The sequence below is a fragment of the Miscanthus floridulus genome, chromosome 1 (genome assembly GCF_019320115.1).
Source record: "Miscanthus floridulus cultivar M001 chromosome 1, ASM1932011v1, whole genome shotgun sequence".
NCBI classification, from domain to species: Eukaryota; Viridiplantae; Streptophyta; class Magnoliopsida; order Poales; family Poaceae; genus Miscanthus; species Miscanthus floridulus.
In genome coordinates, this window is record NC_089580.1 from 25,142,903 (window position 1) to 25,157,618 (window position 14,716).

General features: G+C 43.3%; 1 pseudogene; it reads left to right on the top strand.

Annotated features, from left to right (window-relative positions):
• The first annotated feature begins 5,095 nt into the window (after positions 1 to 5,095).
• Positions 5,096 to 13,636, top strand: LOC136453412 (glycosyltransferase-like KOBITO 1; annotated as a pseudogene).
• The last annotated feature ends 1,080 nt before the right edge of the window (positions 13,637 to 14,716 follow it).

A 14,716-nucleotide genomic window follows, 5' to 3' on the forward strand; every position in this document is an offset into this window, starting at 1 on the left:
TGTCATTTGATGCAAAATTCTTTGAAAATACTTGAAAGGCCTTTTTCAAAACATCTAGAACTAAACTAGGCATGTGTTTCTGATGCAAAAATCCTTTGGAAATACATGAAAGACCTATCGTTATCGCGTCGTTTGATGCAAAATTCTCTGCAAATACATAAAAGGCCTTTTTCAAAACATCGAGAATTGAACTAATCGTGTTTTCTGATGCAAAATCCTCTAGAAACACATGAAAGACCTATCGTTATCATGTCGTTTGATGCAAAACTCTCTAGAAATACATGAAAGACCTACTCTTCAAATTGAAGACTAGCATAGGCGACAAACAAACCATTGGAGAGGCTAGAAATACATAGTACATATAAATATAGGACCTGTTTGGATGGGTGGCCATACGTGAAGTCATCTTGGGCTTGTTTGGTTCATGTTCTTTAGCTTTAGCCAGGCCAAAGCTGGCCCCCATCCACGCGCTGGCCTAGGTTGGAAAGTTCCATTTTTCTGTGGCCAGGCTGGGGCCAGCTCACTGACGATTCTCGTCACCCCCTCGGCTCTGCTTTGCTCGCCTCCTCCGCTCGTGAAGTCAGTGGCCGCCCGAAGCATCGCACCTGGCTCTCTCGCCGTCGGCGAGGGCTTCTCCTCGCCCTCTCTCTCTCTAGGATTTGGCTTCGGCGGTCGTGGAGGACGATGATGCGGCAATGGGTCATAGCGAGCTCCGTTAGGAGCGCGACCGGTGGGGCCCACGCACTACCGTAGTAGGCCTCAAAGAGCGGCTGCATGTGCGCTAGAACAGGGAGGATCAGGGGGGGCTAGGGCTCATGTGTGGGCACATCGAGCGCATGGACCCAGAGGCTCACCATGTCCTCTGTGACCACCACTTGATTTGGAGGAGGCTTGTCATGCCTGACCCAAGCTCCCTGATTTGATTTGGAGGAGGGGCTTCTGCGCGTGAGAATGCCGCTCAGTAGGGTGGCGGCGGACGATGGCTCCGGCACCGGCATGGGCGTAGGGGAGGCCATGACTCTTCGCCGTGCCTAGGCTGCTGGTCGGGCTAGGGGCGCCCAAGTATGGTGTCGCACTGTCGGACTATGACCCGGCACCCGCGCTCGCCATGCTCAGGTGTCGTGCTCGGTAGTTCGTCCTCTTGGTCATGCTTAGGTGTCGTGCTGGTGTGCTCGTCGTGCTTGGTAGTTCATCCTTCCAGCGCACTGAGCTCATGTAGTGGGCCGGACGGCATGGCCAGTGGGAAGAGCTCCCTCTGCTGCTATGCTCGCTGGGGTGCTTCATGCCCACCACCTGTTTGACAAAATTCTTCAAAGAGGGTATACTTGCCGGTCTAGCAAAGAGGTGATGCTACCAAACACATTGCTAGCCAGGCTTAGACAATATAGACAACCAAACAACTAGGGACTGGCTTGCTAGGTACTGGCTTACTAGGGACCAGCTAAAGTTGTCCAGGCTTGAAAGCTAGCCAGACTAGAAATAGGCTAGGAAATCAAACATGCACATCTCCTACAACTAAAAAGAACAAAGAATGGATATTTTTGGTGCGACATTTGTTTTGGTTCGTCCGTCTGTCCACGCCTGTGATCCCCACATGCAAATCACTAAAACGCCACAGTCACCGGACCACCCAACCCCCATGCACCGTGTGACCCGCTAGATCCCACGGGCCGCCACGGTGTGTGCTGCTCCCCATCCCTGCACCACTGTCGCCCTTGCCCCTCGCATGGCCACGCTCGCCCATGCCCACACCACACAGCCCTCCAGCTCTGGTGGCCTACTCTGGCTCGTCGACGATGGCTGGATCTAGTGGCCAGAGTCATAGATGCTCCTTCCCTTCTTCTCCCCTGGATCTCCACCCCTCCCTCTCTCTCCCGAGGCTCATGGCGGCGAGCGCAGGGCAGGGGCACCCTCGCGGGTGGTGCATCAGTGCGACCGAGCCCTAATGGCCCTCCTCCCTCATCCCCATGCAAGCGGGTCCCATCCTGAAGGTCCACGGCCAGGCCACCATCGCGCGCGGACTATCTATGTGACCGTCTCCGATGTCTGGCTATCGGTGCACGTCTTCCCTAATCCGGCAACCCCAGCAGTCGTCCAGGCTGCCGCTTCCACTACAGATAGAGCTAGGCCAGTGTGAAAGGTCCTAATATGGCTAGAGGGGGGGTGAATAGCCTATTTAAAAATCTACAAATCAACTAGAGCAATTTGATTAGTATGACAAATAGCGTAATGCAAACTTGCTCTAGCTCTACAAGGGTTGCAAGCCACCTATCCAACAATTCTAGTTGCAATGATTATTTAGGCACACAAACTTGCTATGTAATTACTCACTAAGAGCTCTCAACCTTACTACTCTAAAGAGCTCAACTAGATGAATATAAATAATAAAGCAAGCTCTCAATTCTAATTACACTAAAGAGCTTGTGTCAACTAGTTTGCAAGAATGTAAATAAGTGAGTAAGGTGATTATACCGACGTGTAGGGGATGAACCAATCACAAGATGAATATATAGCCAATCACCGGGAGAATGCCAAAGACAAGAGACAATCGATTTTCTCCCGAGGTTCACGTGTTTGCCAACACGCTACGTCCCCGTTGTGTCGACCAACACTTGGTGGTTCGGCAGCTAAGAGGTGTTTCACAAACCTCGTCCACACGATAGGACACCACAAGAAACGACCCACAAGTGAGGTAACTCAATGACACAAGCAATTTACTAGAGTTACCTTTCAGCACTCCGCCGAGGAAGGTACAACTCCCCTTACAATTACCAAAGGTGGCCATAAACAATCACCAACTCATGCCGATCCTCCACCGCTGCTCCAACCGTCTAGGTGGTGGCAACCACTAAGAGTAACAAGCAAAATCCGCAGCGCAACACGAATACCAAGTGCCTCTAGATGCAATCACTCAAGCAATGCACTTGGATTCTCTCCCAATCTCACAAAGATGATGAATCAATAATGGAGATGAGTGGGAGGACTTTGGCTAAGCTCACAAGGTTGCCATGTCAATGAAAATATGCAAGAGAGTGCCCTTGAGCCGGCCATGGGGCTATAAATAGAGCCCCAATCAAATAGAGTCGTTATACCCCTTCACTGGGCAAAACGCACTCTGATCGGACGCTCTAGTCATACTGACCGGACCCTGGACACAGCGTCCGGTCCACAGATGTAAGCCACATGTCATTCTGACTTAAACTTGAGCCGCCAGATCACAACGGCTATTAACTGACCGGACGCTCCGGAAAAACTGACCGGACGCTGAACCACCAGCGTCTGGTCATTTACAATAAGGGTCCAAATCTGGTTTTCTTCGATCGAACACGTCTGGTCCACCTTGACCAGACACAGACCAGCGTCCGGTGCTAAACCCTAGTCACTGTGTTGCCATGTTAGTTTGACCGGACGCAGAAACCAGCGTCCGGTGCATCTTAGGTCCAGCGTCTAGTCAGTTGACCGATGCCAGCATCTTCGCGATCAACTCGTTTTCACTTCTAACTTCTTCACCCTTGCTCCAATGAGCCAACCACAAGAATTTGCATCCGGCGCAATAGAAAATAGGCATTCTATTTTCCCGAAAGCGCCGAATCCCACCGAGAGGGACCCAAACCCATCTCAACCCTACAAACACCACCTCCTTTGTAGATGTGCCAACACTACCAAGTGTATCACCTTGTGCACAAGTGTTAGCATATTTTCACAAACATTTTCAAGGGTGTTAGCACTCCACTAGATCCTAAATGCATATGCAATGAGTTAGAGCATCTAGTGGCACTTTGATAACTGCATTCTGATACGAGTTTCACTCCTCTTAATAGTATGGCTATCTATCCTAAATGTGATCACACTCACTAAGTGTCTTGATCACTAAAATAAAATGGCTCCTACATTTTATACCTTTGCCTTGAGCTTTTTGTTTTTCTCTTTCTTCTTTTCCAAGTTTAAGCATTTGACCATCACCATGCCATCACCATTGTCATGATCTTCGCCATTGCTTCATTACTTGGAGTAGTGCTATCTATCTCATAATCATCTTGATAAACTAGGTTAGCACTTAGGGTTTCATTAATTAACCAAAACCAAACTAGAGCTTTCACAGTGTCATTCCCTACCGTGCTCAGAGCCACCGCGCCCTGCCCATAGCAACCCAACACCGGTGGCATGAGCTCCCCAAGCGGTGTCGCGAGATCCCCCGGCAACGATGCAAGCTCCCCCAAATGATGGCCCGAGATCTCCAGCGGCGGCGCGAGCTCCCCCAAGCAGCGGCACGAGATCCCCCGATAGCACGAGCTCCCTTGGTGGTATGGTTGAAGTAAGCACCCTTTCTCCTCCCTTCCTGCTGTGCCAAGCCAAGAACTAGACGAACCCTAGCTTAGGGGGTGTTTGGTTCTTTAGTCGCTCCTAAAATTCATGTCACATTGAATGTTTAGATACTAATAAAGAGTATTAAATATAGATTAATTACAAAACCAATTACATAGATGGAGGCTAATTTGTGAGACAATTTTTTAAGCCTAATTAATCTATCATTAGCATATATTTACTGTAGCAACATGTTATCAAATCATGGACTAATTAGGCTTAAAAGATTTGTCTCACAAATTAGTCGCAAATTGTGTAATTAGTTTCATAATTAGTCTATATTTAATACTTCATGCATGTGTCTACACATTCGATGTGACAGGAATTTTAGGAGCGGATGTAGAAACCAAACAGGGCCTTAATCTATTTGGCAATTTGTATTTCGATCTGATCTAATCACAAGACTATGTACGCATTAATTCTAATACTAACTCTGATATTTGTTTTTTTTAAATTATGGGTGCTTTTCTAGGTCCACCTCTAATGAGCACCTGGATTTCATGTTGTTTGTCATCTTCTTAGCAGTAGCAGGCTTTAGAAAATATGCTAATTTACTTGTCTACAATATGACTGTATAAATGTTTCAATTTTGTCTCAGATTTCTTAAAAAGAGTTTCTTAGTTTAGTTCTTGGCTAATTATGGAGTCATTTTATTAGCTGTCATTTTCACTTTGAAAAGGCCTTGTATTTAGTCGTGAGATTGATGTGAATGTCCCCTGTTTGATTGTCATAGGATGCTAGGATGGATTGGATCATTCACCTTGATACTGATGAGTTGATTCACCCAGCTGGTGCCCGAGAGTACTCCCTGAGGCGATTGCTTTTAGACATTCTTGACAATGTTGACATAGTTATCTTCCCCAATTATGTGAGTCACACAAGTAACATGTTTGTTGAATATGGTAACGTGCTTCACATTGGATTATTGTATATATTTCTTTTTTCTAGGAGAGTAGCATTGAGTGTGATGAAATTAAGGATCTTTTCACTAAGGTATAGAGGCTACTGTTATCTGTAACATGTATGCAAAAGAAAGGAAAAAAATTGGCTCTGTATGCTAATGATGATCCACTGGCTTACTTGAGAAGCAAAGTGTGACTTGTAGATAACCAGATATCGACTCACTATCTAGAAAAAAACTATAGTTTAGCAAACACTGCACAGAACTACTCATTAATGCATTGAAGGAAATAATAGAAATGGTCTGATTATCGTTGTCTGTGTTTGATAGCTTGCATCATTTATACAGTCATATTGTTTTGTGCCTGTAGGTTTCCATGTTTAAGAAAAATTATGAGCATCTTCCGAAGGATACATACTTTGGTCTATACAAAGAAGCAACACAGTGGTAATCCAAACTACTTCCTTACTTATGGTAATGGGAAATCGGACTACAAGGGTTCAAGAGCATTTGCTTCCAAATGGTGCTCATAGATGGCATAATTACATGAAATTCCCAAAGTAAGATATCTCAATATGTGGAGATTTTTTTGCTAAAACAAATGGTCAGTCAACAAACTATAGTTTCTTTCTACTCGATGGTTTATGTAAGGAAAATGGATCATAGGCCCATTTACTTTAGATTTTGGTGTTTCATGACCAACACAACCAAATTGAACTAATGAATTTACAAGTGATTGTTTTGTAGTTCACTAGGGTGCAAGACGTGGCTTGGACAAAGGTGACATGATGATCCAATGATCAACACCTTAAGCAAGACCTTAGAAGCACAAGAGAAGACCCAAGATATCAAACAAAGTCCAAGCACGAAGATAGGAACCAAGCCGGATGCAAGATCACAAAGAAACGAGCTCACAGAAGTGATCGGACGCTGGACCGGACGTTGGTAGCACAATGACCGAATGCTCCGATCAAGAGGCTTGGCGGCAGCAGCGTCTGGACGCTGAACGAGCAAATCAACTGGACGTAGGACAGTAGAGTCCGATCGAGTATAGAGAGGTTCCAGAGCGAAACTGCGACCGTATGCAACTAGTGGTAGGTGACCGGATGCTGGCAGTGTCCGATCAGTTGATTGTGGCTCTAACGGTCGGGACGACCAGACGCGTTCGATCAGAACGACCTGAGCGACTGGTCAGTAGCAGAAAAGCAGGATTTCGTCCCCAACGGCTACTTTCTTAGTGGGGCTTATAAATATAACCCCAACCGGCCAAATGAGAAGGGTGGAGCTGAGGAAACACATCAAGGGTGTGGATACACCATTTTAGTGATCCCCACTTGTATAGTGCTTAGTGATTCATTAGGTGATTAGCGTAAGTGTTTTGCGAAGTGCTTAGGATGATTAGACCACGGCTTATGTGCTTGCTCTAGGTTTAGGCATAGTATTTAGTGAGGTTTGCATACCTCTTACCACTCGGTGCTTGCGTGCACCATTGTTGTATATCAGAGGGGTTTGTAGTCTTACAAGATCACACCAACCGTGTTTGTGGTGTGGCCATCACCGTGTATCGGAGGGAACAAGGCCTGTGGTGTTTCGGCCTGGAAGCTTGATAATGAAGACGATGGGGAGCATCTGGGAGAACCTTACCGGAAGCCACATCGAAGACCCACCTAGTGCATGGGGAAGGTCTGAGGCTATCCACAGAGTTACCCGATCGAGAGTTTGGCCCTTGTGAGGGATTCCTTATGAGAGGCTCCAACGAGGACTAGGGGGAAGCTTGCACGCTTCTCGATACCTCGGTAAAAAATAGTAGAGTCATCGATGGGAGTTTGCATATCTCTACCTTGCTCTTTAGCTTCTGCATTTACATTGATTACATTACTCCTTTTGCCGTAGAGATAACAATACACTAGCAAAACCATAGTTGCACATTTAGAAAGTTTATCTTTTGCATAGGTTTTGCTAGGGTTAGAAAAAGAGGCCATAGTTTAGAGTTAGAGTTTTAAGTTTCCTAATTCACCCCCCTCTTAGGTGTCACGGTCCCCTACAAGTGGTATCAGAGCCTGTTGGCTCAATTTGGACTTTTGGCTTAACCAGCGTTGAGCCGACGCTATTTAGAGTGTTTGGGATGGATACCTCTAGGCCTCTGCACTTTGACGGCACTAACTTCCCCTATTATAAAGCTAGAATGGCTTGCTACCTTGAGGCAGTTGATTTGGGAGTTTGAAGAGTCACTCGTGACGAGATGAAACCATTAAGAATCCTGATAAACCTACAAAGAGTGAAGAAAAGAAATACATTTCAATGCTAGAGTTAAGAATTGCTTGTTTGAATCTTTTAGCATGGATATGTTTAACCAAGTGTTCACTTTAAATATGGCACAAGAAATTTGGTTAAAACTCCAAGAGCTCCATGACGACACATCTAATGTCTGTGAGCAAAAACATTGTCTCGCTAAACAAAATTATGATTACTTTACAATGAATGATGATGAGCTTGTTCGTGATATGTATTCTCATTTGAATCTAATTATCAATGAGTTCCATTCAATAGGACTAACAAAGCTAGATGATGCAGACATCGTGAGGAAGATCATCTCCGTGCTACCACAAAAGAAATATACAAGTATCATCACTATCCTTCACAACTTGGAGGACTTGAGCACCTATGACCCCGGCCATAGTCATTGGCAAGATAGTGGCATTTGAAATGTCACGCAAGATGGGTCAAGAAGAAGCCTCTTCATCAAGCAAAGGCAAAGCTCTCGCATGTAGCGAGAAAAAGAAGATAAAGGGCAAGCAAGTTGAGACAAGCTCAAGCTCAAGCTCCTCAAGTGAAGATGAAGAAGAAGATGAGGATGAGGATGATGATGATGAAGATTCAAGTGATGATGATCAAACTTTCTCCTCCACCTCTGGCCTTGATGAAGAATCAATCAAACTTATCAACAAGGTGGATAAGATGATCCAAAGGCTCAATGTTAAGGGTGTGCCCATCCAAATTCAAGATATCATCTTCACTAATCAAAGAAATGAGTAAAGAAAGAGAGGATGTTATGGATACGATGAGTTGAGGCACTTTGTGGAAGTTTGTCCAAACAAGCCCACACCCAAGACAAAAAAGAAGGCATGCAAGAACCAAGCCCTCACATCAATAAGGTCATAGGATGATTCTTCAAGTGAAGAAGAGCACCATCACAAGAGGCGAGGGTGCAAGCACTCATCATCAAGCTCTTCTCGTATGTGTCTTATGGCACTGAGGTAATGAAAGCTCATCCTCTAGTAAGAGTGATAGTGATGATGAAATATCTTCTTATGATGAAATTGTGCAACAAAATCTTAATTATGCTAAAGTTTGCACTAGTCAACAAAAGAAGCTCGAAAAATTAAAAGAAAAGCTAGATAGTTCACAAGAAGCATACAAAACTTTGCTTGAACAATATGAGAACTTTGCTAATCTCAATATTGAACTATCTACTAAAATTGAGCAACTTGAGGCTAGTGCAATAAAAAATGCATGCACAATCAATGATGAGCAACTTGTAAAGAAAAATGAAAAATTAAAAGAAAAGTTAGCTAGCTTACAAGATACTTATAAAAGTTTGCTTGCTAAAATGGAAACCATGTGCAAACATTGTGATGAGCTAACTAATAAATTGCTAATCTTGAAGCCATCAGTGCAACCCCCACCAGGCCATCTAAAAAGAAAAGTTCTATATTTAACATGTCTAAAAATGATGCCTCTACTTCTTGTAATGATTTATGTTTAGACTCACCTTTATGTAACCAAGTTTTTGTTGAGAAAGTTGTTGTAGATACATGCACACAAAAGGTTGCAAAGGAGAATGAGCAACTCAAGCAAGAAGTAGCTCGCCTCACCAAGGACTTGACTCAAGTGAAAGGCAAGGAGAAGCAAGCCCAACTTGATCAAGATAACACTATCAAGGGAGTGAAGAAGCTTGATGAAGGACAAATCATGGTTTGCTACGTGTGCCACAAGGAAGATCACAAGTCTTATGAGTGCAAGGTGAAGAATGTGGGAGGAGCAAAGAAGAAAGAGAAAAAGCAAACAAGCAAGCTCTCCAACACCTACACCAACAAGGTGGACAAAAAGGCCTCCACACCTTATCTCTTGAAGAAGAAGAAAAATGACAAGGTGGTGGCCATCAAGGTGAACAAGCAAGCCATCAATGGGGTCAAACGCTTTTGGGTGCCAAAGGAGATCATTTCCAATATGAAGAGCACCAAGAAGGTTTGGATCCTGAAAGGGAAGTGAGAAGTCCAATGGACCTCGAGGAATTTGGAGACTTGACAAAGTATGGGTGCATTTCATAGGGTGCATCATGATGGACAAGATCATTGCCAAGTGGGTTAGTAAATACTATGGACCCAAATTCCCCTTCCCATGTTAGGTAACTAGATTCAATTTCCTTCAAGTAATATCAATTTGCATTTCCTACAAGTGGCATTTCTTACAAATTGGTATCTTTAAGCATCTAGTTACTTTTCATGCCTATGTTTGCATTTGCATGCTTATATCTTTTGTCATGCATACACTAGGTATATCATATGGTAGGTTTGCTCGATTTCATTCTTAACCCTTGGAGCAAACCTACATGGTTTAAAATTGTTTAGAAGCACGGCACATAGATTGTCTTTCGATTGTTCATCTAATATGTGCCAAAGTCCAAATTATAGATAATTTCTCCCGAATATCATCTTCAAAAATGACTCTCACATTCATGTGATGTCATCTTTCAAGTGGTATTTTTATTCTAAAATCAACGTGCATGTTTCCTACAAGTATTCCATACTTGTGTGCACAAATTTAGGGGAGAGACTACTCTACAAGTTGGGTGCTTTGAGACTAACACCTTTTCAAGTTTATCATGTGTGTAGTAGTCTCATTGCAAGGAAAATAGAGTCTCCGAAGTTAAGCATCATACTTCAAATATCCACCATCTATTGCAAGTGGTAGAAATCAAATTGGTTTCCACATGTGGTATTTCTAAACTGATATCATCATGTTGATTTCATTTTGATATTTATATGCTTTCTCCATGCATTATATAGATTAAATTCCCTTGAGCAACAATTTGTCATTTATGCATATGCTTTGCCTTCTACCATATGTATACATATATTTAGGGGGAGCTTAGTCTATATAATGTAAGAGTCAAATTTTATGACCTATTCCACTCTACATACAAAGGATCACAAAGTTTGACCCTCTCTTAGTGCTACTAATGTCTTCCTTTTCGATGTTTGATTCCAAAGGGGGAGAATTTAGAGGACCAAAAGTAAGCATTAATTTGTAGGACCAAAAGCTAGATCATAATAATTTATAAGTGGTAATGATCTACAAGTGGTGTCTACAAGTGGTAATGGCCCGAGAAAGGGAGGATAGTGGATTATGGATTGCCTATGTAATGAAGAGAATTTGTAGGAAGCAAGGCTTAAATCCATAATGCCACATGGGGACATTTGCAAGGGCAAGATAAGTTTTATGTGATATATTTTAGTCCTACAAGTAGTATCTTTTAGCATCATATAACCTTGCCCCTTGCATTGCATCCTAGCAAGTAGATAGTTTTTAAATTTTAAATTCTCATTATTTGCTTGTTTTGGTCGTGTTGTCATCAATGACCAAAAAGGGAGAGATTGTAAGTAAAATAGACCCTAGGCCCATTTACTTTGGATTTTGATGTTTGATGACCAACACAACCAAATTGAACTAATGAATTTGCAAGTGATTGTTTTGTAGTTCAATAGGGTGCAAGACGTGGCTTGGACGAAGGCGACGTGATGATCCGATGATCAACACCTTAAGCAAGACCTTAGAAGCACAAGGGAAAACCCAACATATCAAGCAAAGTCCAAGCATGAAGATAGGAACCAAGCCGGATGCAAGATCACGAAGAAATGAGCTCACAGAAAGTGATCAGGACGCTAGACCGGACGCTGGTAGCACAGTGATCGAACGCTCCGATCAAGAGGCTCGGCAGCAGCAGCGACCGGACGCTAAATGAGCAAATCGACCGGACGTAGGACAATAGAGTCCGGTCGAGTACAGAGAGGTTCTAGAGTGGCAAAACTATGACCGAACGCTGTCTAGTGGTAGGTGACCAGACGCTGGCCAGCGTTTGATCAGTTGATCATGGCTCTAACAGTCGGGACGACTGGAACGCGTTCGATCAGGATGACCTGAGCATCCGATCAGTAGCAGAAAAGCAGAATACAATCCCCAACCGGCCAAATGAGAAGGGTGGAGCTAAGGAAACACATCAAGGGTGTTGATACACCATTTTAGTGATCTCCACTTGCATAGTGGTTAGTGATTCATTAGGTGATTAGCGTAGGTACTTTGCAAAGTGCTTAGGTTGATTAGACCACCGCTTATGCGCTTGCTCTAGGTTTAGGCATAGTGTTTAGTGAGGTTTGCATACCTCTTACCACTCAATGCTTACGCACACCTATTGTTGTACATCAGAGGGGCTTGTAGTCTTACAAGATCACACCAACCGCGTTTGTGGCATGGCCACCACCGTGTACAGGAGGGAACAAGGCCCACTGTGTTTTGGCCGGAAGCTTGATAGTGAAGATAGCGGGGAGCATCTAAGAGAGCCTTGCCGGAAGGCACAGTCAGGAGACCCACTTGCACGTAGGGAAGGCCTGAGGCTATCCATAGAGTTACCCGACCTGAGAGCTTGGCCCTTGCGAGGGATTCCTTGTGAGGGGCTCCAACGAGGACTAGGGGGAAGCTTATGCTCTTCTCGATACCTTGGTAAAAATACCAGAGTCATCGATGAGAGTTTGCATATCTCTACCTTGCTCTTTAGCTTCCACATTTACATTAATTACATTACTCGTTTTACGATAGAGATAGCAATACACTAGCAAAACCATAGTTGCACATTTAGATAGTTTATCTTTTGCATATGTTTTGCTAGGGTTAGAAAAAGAGGCCATAGTTTAGAGTTAGAGTTTTAAGTTGCCTAATTCACCCCCCTCTTAGGCGTCACTGGTCCCCTATAGTTTAGTTATATATTTCTTTTGTAGTGAAATCAAATTGGAGGAGGCTCTACATTACACCTACACAAAGTTCTCAGACTTAACCTCAAGGAGGGATAGGTGTGGTTGCAAGCCAACTAAAGAAGATGTGAAGGCGATGTTTTATCTTGGAATTTGACCATTTGGTGAGCTATCTTTTCTTCCCTTTGCTTTATCTGCATATCATCTATTGTTGTCCTATGGGTAGTTGGGTACATGCCACCTTATCAACATCATAACTGTTTCCTAGCTGAAACATTGAAATAATACATTTATTTCATTTAAGTGATATGATATAAAGAATGAGATGGGGAGAAAAATGGCTAGATGATTTATTATACTATAGAAATGCTTGTGGAAACTTGTCGTGGGTGGAAACAATCTCAGTTTATATAATATATGCATGTAATATCTTTTTTAACTCAAAGTGGATGAGTGGATGTAGTTATGTCTGAATCAGATACAAGGGTGATGGGGCATTGCACAAGCACAATATTGTACCTTATTCGTGTGCCTTATACTAATCACATAAATGTTTCCCATGGTCCATTCTCCATTGTACAATGTATAGCCAGCCATGCCAGAGAACCATATCACTGTCTTTTTACCAAAAAAGAAAGAAAAGAAACTACTATGACTCTTATTAGGTATCATTGTGCATAGGTAGCTAACTGGATAACTAACTTGGGAGAGCTAATGAATCCTCCCTTGTACTCTATCATGGTAGGCCTTTATAATTGCATCAACAGTGACTGAAGAGGAGATGAAGAACTGGTAACACCCTTAGCCTTCTGTGTACCAAGCACCAACCATTCCTCCCTATCCTGTCTGAATTAAGAGAGATCACATTGGTCTGACTACCTTTGTTTAGGTACTAGGAACATGTTGCATGGACTGATAAAGACACCAATTAGAAACTTTTGAGGAAGGGTGTCTTAACACGTATATATGCGCCCATGGTTAGTCCAGATCTCAATTTTGTAGGCTTTCAGCTCGTGGAAGTTGTTTCTTATTGCTACTACATTTTATGCCCAATCTTTGCAGGCTATCATCCGTGGCCTCAAGGAATCCGGTGTCCTTTACCAATGTAGTAACATCAGCGAAAGCATAGTAAAAAATAAAGTCATCAAACATGGGTCTTGAAAACGAGGCCATCCAACTAAACGGAATAGTTGGCCAGTCCACACTAGAAGGTGGCCACAAAAAGTTGCAGGCAACCGTAAGAAAGATCCTAGAAATGGTTGACGCCCAGGAAGAAGCAATGCCGCCAATGTTGCCCCTGGGTTTTTTGGAGCTCTCTGAAAGCTGTGGCAGAACCTCCTAAGAAATCGGGCCCACGCGCACCTATCGTTGTCTCAACAGACCTCTGATAGCATACACAAGTTCCCAACAACTTAACAGGTCTGTCGAGTGTCCTCGGGAAACCCGAATCATCCACGAATCTTTTCCAAACAGGATCCCTAATCACAGACATTGCAGATTACAATAGTTTATTCAAATATATACATCAGAGTAAAATATAGCGAAAGTCTTACGATAACATAGTTTACAAACCAGTTGTTTCAAACTTACAAAACCATAAGTGTCATACAACCATAGTAGCAGGATAATATTACATTAACATTATTTTTCATACAAACTAGTTCCTTATCCAAAGGCCATTCATCATTCCTCATCGTCATCAACTTCAAACGTAGACATGCAGCAGGTACCAAAACAAGCCTGCGCATGCGACTCACCTACAACAAGGGTTAACAAACCCTGAGTACAAAAGTACTCAACAAGACTAACCCGACGTAAAAGGGGGTGAAAGACTTTAGAGATGCAGGTGTTGGGGCAATGTAAGGATGTAGCAAGATTCAAAAGTTCTTTGCCAAAAGCTTACTATTCTTGATCCTATTTTCAAGTTATACCCCTAAGTCTTCTTAGTTCATTATCTCAACTAAGTGTTCATATTCCATGTTCCAATCCTTTTCATTCCATTCCTTTTCTCAAATTTTAGTAATTCACCAGTCCTGCATTGCTTCTGTAATGAAACGAGTCTCCATATCCGCGGAGCACTGGCAATTCGAATCGATTCAAGTCCCAGCTGGGGATTCCTTATCACACGACATATGTAGAACTTAATCTTGCATATATCAATCTCGCTACCGGATCCTCCTATACTAAGCCATCTCCACGCCACCCAAGAGCACAGCACACCTCCAATCCAACCACATTCCAGCCATGAGGGTACACGCTACTCCCGCCATCTCTCCACTCCCAGTGCATGGGCATTCGTCTTAGTATTGGATTAGCTGAAGTAGGCTTACCGGAGTATGTGACCAGTACTACAAAGTGTCTTGTTCAGAAGATCCACAATGAGTGGCCTTTAAGTGACATAGTCGGCAACATTACCCAACAT